The sequence below is a fragment of the Beta vulgaris genome, chromosome 9, assembly GCF_026745355.1.
Source record: "Beta vulgaris subsp. vulgaris cultivar EL10 chromosome 9, EL10.2, whole genome shotgun sequence".
Lineage (NCBI taxonomy): Eukaryota > Viridiplantae > Streptophyta > Magnoliopsida > Caryophyllales > Amaranthaceae > Beta > Beta vulgaris.
The window spans coordinates 26,071,422-26,076,824 of record NC_079210.1 but is presented as its reverse complement, the minus strand read 5'-3'; the positions used below and the strand labels follow the sequence as shown (position 1 = coordinate 26,076,824).

The 5,403-nt window shown below is 35.5% G+C and overlaps 1 long non-coding RNA gene across 1 annotated transcript; it reads right to left on the bottom strand.

The window, feature by feature from the left end:
* Positions 1 to 1,229: 1,229 nt before the first annotated feature.
* LOC125493323 (uncharacterized) lies at positions 1,230 to 5,403 on the bottom strand. The gene is made up of 2 exons (XR_008967634.1): positions 4,697 to 5,403; positions 1,230 to 1,507 (listed from the first exon to the last, which is right to left on the bottom strand). It is a non-coding gene; the product is annotated as an uncharacterized LOC125493323 (long non-coding RNA).

Below are 5,403 nucleotides of genomic sequence, written 5' to 3'. Positions count from 1 at the left end.
TCATTCGCCCTCGTGTCCTACTTTAGATGATCTGCTTGTCTTGGAGTCTAATGCATGTTAAGAGCATTTTCTAATGGTCTTGACAACTCACAAAAAGGTAATTGGATATAGCACTGATGACTTGACATGAAGAAGCCTCGACTTCAACACGCATCGAATTCATCTAGATGAAGGCCACCACCGTAGCATTCGGGTCCAACACATGTTGGAAGGGGTGGTAAAGCAAGACGTTACGAAACTACTGGATGCAGCTTAATGGACAACTGATGTCCATTTCCCTTTCCTTTCCCTTGTAGCAATGAGGCCATTGCCAAGTTCATTTTGGGGAAGGATTTATGTATGTACTATTTTTATTTTACTCTTTTACTCCTTTTTAGTTTAGTTTAGTTAATTTAATTGCTTTCAAATGATCAAAAATCCCAAATAAATGAAAATTTGCTAAAAAAAATACCGAAAATACGAAGTGAATTGATTGCTTCCCTGTGCCCCATATTGTGCTTTAAATAAAAAAAAAATAAAAGAATGATTAACTCACCATACTTAATAATTAGGCATCTGTGATTGTGATGTTGTGATGTGATCTCTGACTATGCCATGATCTTTTGACCAAATTTTGATGATAACGCGCATACTTTGACTGCATATTCAAACTTGGTATACCGCAAGGATTGATTATTGCCTATGGATTTATATCCATGTCCAATTTATTCTTATGTGTTAGTTCCTTGTAGCATTCTGATCATGATTTTGGTAATGTACTCGTTGATTTCTTGTGACTTGTGACATGTAATCTGATTGAGGCGTTCTTTTTGTTTAATTTTAAGTCTCGGAGTTGAAAAATGAATTAATTTTGCTTGCTCCAAAATTTTTGAGTATTGAAAATGTTTGAGCCTGAATTTTCTATCGGAGGGGTGAACCAATTATGTTCATCTTCATGTTGTGCTTTGGTTGGCGACAAGAAAAGGTATAGCTTGGGAGAGTTTGATTGTAACTTCCCGGATCTTCCTGACCAGCTTACAAAGGATTAAGCACAGCGAAAGAGACCCTGGTCGAGATAACCCGAACTATTACCATCACACTCACCGAACTACATCGGAGAGTGTGGAACTCAATTCCCAATTCTATTCAAATTGATTAACTATTATAACAACGCTATGATTCTCAGACTCTATTCTCATAAATTTCTACAGAAATTCCAAGCAAAATTTCCTTTGAAAATAAAACAACACTAAAGCGAGAAATAATTTAAACTTGTTTACAAACTTAATTTATAAAATATTTCCAAAGCCCAACAGCCTCAACGCTTTCGCGGAGCAACAACCAATAGAGAATCATGAGCACTAGCTAGCGATTCTTATATATAAAGAATTAAAACAAAAGATTGTTAATTAACTATACAAAGTCAAGCGTCCTCACTTCGATAACAACTATAATAGTGCTCCAGCTTGTATTAGCCTCAACTTGCAACAAGTTAACTTACAGCTTCAACCTGAAGCATTTAAGGAAACTGCCACCAACCAAGTGACAGGCCACAGAAATGACAAAATAACATATACACATCAGCAAAGCTGAGTACTAAACTCGTAAATAAGCTTAACACATGCTTTGGTGTTTTTTTACTCGAAAACGACTCAGCAGTCAACATAATCACACTGTCATAAGATGCATCACATCAACTCATGTTGACAACATATTTTTTATATCTTTATTTCATTATTCCTTTCCTACTACATCGTCATTCACATAACAGCAAACCCAAAAACGTGACTTCAAACAATCTTGTAAGAGAAACATATCTCATATAGATACTAATTAGTTAACCTTTCAACATATCACGGTCCCTTATAAGGAATCTGGGTTTACCAACTTTGATATAACCAATATACTTTACTTCCTTTAATTGATTTCTTATCAGAAATCCAAACTTATGCTTTCATACTCTATCAATCACTATCTTATACTTTATAAACAACCTCTTATTAGGCAACAAATATCATAACATCTTTCACTATGACAATTGCTTATCGGGAATCCACATAACCAGATACGATTCCTTATCGGGAATCCAACATTGAAATCACTTACCATGATATACCTCCTTATCAAGAAACCAATATCGATATTCATAGTCATGTACTCAATGAACATTCATTACTTACCTGATATGATTCCTTATCGGGAATCCAATATCGAAACAATTTTCACAACTTGAGATAGCTTTCTTTTAACCAGGGGGAAAGAGAACGCGGCGGAGGAGACAAAGCTTACACTCCAACAGTGCGGGTCGTCACCCAACCATTCACTTTACTTTTGGCCAATAACCGCGACTAGTCTGGAGTACATTTTTCTGCTGATTCAATCAGCCATCCACAGGTTTCACATTACCTGATATATCGCCCGATTATCACCCCACATAGCAATGGGCAGGTTTCCCTATGGGGCCCCCAAGGTTCACAGTCCATGGCACTTTTCGTGTCACCTCATTATTTGTCAACTCAGACGAGGCTACTTTCCCCTTTTAGATTCCTTCTGATTATCGTTCATAACTCAATCAGATCATTCACATAACTCATCCAATAATATTAGTAATTCTTATCATCTTTTGAAGAGCCAACCACACTAACAGACTTTACTTCAGAGTGCTATACTCATTTATCACAGTACCTTCAAACATATTTCAAGTTCAATATTTATACATTTATGTTCAACTCAATTTCCAATTATAGGACTTATAACCACAATCATATTCAACAACATATTCATCACAATGACAAAAGTCTCTCAGTTAGAATTAACTAACGAGAGTTACTAAACCACTTACGCACTAACTCATACTCTTGTTCATAAATAGTTTATACTATTTTATACTTTATGATTACTAATCGACAATTAGCTCAACAATGATAACAACTGTTATCAAGCACCAACAACAATTACTATAAGTCTCCCTCTTAAAATTAACTAAGGAGAGTTAACTTAAAATACACAACTCAAGCTTCATCGATTAAAGGTTGATTATAAGTAACTAAATATGATCCAAGTTATACCATTCGCTGAGTTCTTATTAACATAATCAATAATAAATCCAAGTACAGACCATACTCATGGTCATGTAGAGCAAGTCGACCCCATTCCAATTAGATAACACAACTATATGAATGTAATCCGCGAAGTTATACTTCAGTTTATAAAGTATTAACTTAGCTTAGTGATTCTAAATTAACAATTTAACTTATTATATTACCCATTGTAGTCATTCAACTCAAACCCTTTATTGAACACATTCTTAACAATTTAATACATAACAAACCAAGTTAGCTCTTATAGTCTCCACATTATTAACAATGATTAGACAATCCTTTTTAAAATTATTTCCATCTCCAACCAACTTACGTCATTTATTTAAGAGTCAATCAAAATGAGTCTCTCACAAGTTAACTTTGATTAACTCACACCTCAATCATTTAATCAAAGAAGTGAGTGATATTTTACTTTATAACCAACATGGACGTAGTTCACTGAACTATTAACTTTGTTTACTAAGTATTGCAAGAAGAATATAAACATTTTACTTCCATTTTAGTAAACTCTAACTAGTATGCTAACTACACTATGTTAATCCTCACTATAGAATATTCCCTCCTCACACTAACTAGGGTATATTTATACATAAATCTTGCTATTGGACTTTATGAGTTATTAACTACCTTTAACATTCTTGATAACTCAACACTTAACTAATTGCTTTCCTACTTAAGTGATCTAGCATGGTCACTTCGGTCATAAAGTGTAGTAGAATAGTTTTCGACAAATTAATATAACCATTACAACTTCCTAATTACTATCCTCTTAACTTATAACTCAACAATGAGCTTCAACAACTACTAGACTTTGACAATATAAAATATTATATAAAGATTAGCAACTTCCTATCAACATTATGACCAAAGAAACTTAGGTTGTCTCTTACTAACTCATAGCATTCCAATTCCATTGAGAGAAATAAGTTTCCTTCAACAAACTAACTACCGTTATTGATCCAAAACTGATTATGTAAGCTTCCAATAGACAACAATTACTGACATTCTTATTAAGCTATTTCAAAATCAATTCCTCAACATTCATTATTAATACTAACATATTCAATTTTACTAATAACCCCCTTAGGAATATTCATTTCTCCAAATAATTTTTCTACTCTGTAACTCAATCCCATGATTTCACATTATTAGCATTAATAAACATCAATAACAATTTCTTAATAGATAGCCATTTAAAGAAATTAATTCAAGTAGCTTCCTTAGTTAATTAAAACGACTTTAAGGAAGAACAAACATTTTTCTCTTCCAAAATCCAAATTAAACGAAAGATATTCTAAGGTTTCAAAACTGAACTAATCGACAAAGTTATAGCCTTCAATCACAATAACTTACTAGTAATACCAATTACAATTTAAATTATAAACTGATTTCATAAACAACTTCACCAAATGAAACCATAAACTGAAAATTATTAGCAACATAGAAAATGAGTCAGATTTCACAATGTAAACTGCCAAACAGTATCAATCCATCCTTGCATGAATTTATCTAACAAAGAAAGGATTGAGCAGGTGCAATTAAATCAGATTGTGACCGAAATCATCACTAATATCATGAAGCAAAACAACCACACAACACAAGAAAGGGGAAAGTACCAATACGTGAAGAAGATAGATGGCAGCACCGCCACGATCAGCACCGAATCAACACAGCAACATCGACGACGACTACACACTCGAAGTGGCAACAACAACCAGAAGAGAGTAGCAACGACGATAAGAAGAAGACCAAGAGAAGGGGGTAAAGAACATCAACAACAACGACAATAACTCCGACAGCGGCAACGACAATCAGCGCGAGAAGGAAGAACACGAGCCGGGGAAACACCACAACACGTGGCCAAAAACGAGCAAGGCTCACTGCAGCTCCAGTGACGGCAAGGTGGCGTGGATGATGCGAGAGCAGCGTCGAGCACAACGAACAGGGGAGGGAACCACAACAGCACCAACAACAACTCTGACAGCAGCTGCGACGATGCAACACCGCGCATCAGCGGCGAGGAAACAGTGGGGTTCCGGCGAGTTAAGGCTGCAGCGTTTCGGGGACCAGCACGACACAAGAGGCGAGAGAGTCACGAGTGAGAGAGAGTAATTGGGGTTTGGAGATGTTGGAATATCTCAACAATCTCTGATTGAAATCAGAAAATGGTGTTGAGGTTTACTGATTTAGTTTAAATTTGACACCTAAGTTAGCTTGTTGGCTTCTTGGCTGAGAGACATGAAGGAGGAGGAAGGAGGAGGTGTCTTTAGGGGATGAAAGAGGAGGCACATGTAAGAGAAAGCAAATAAGAGGGGTTGAGGTT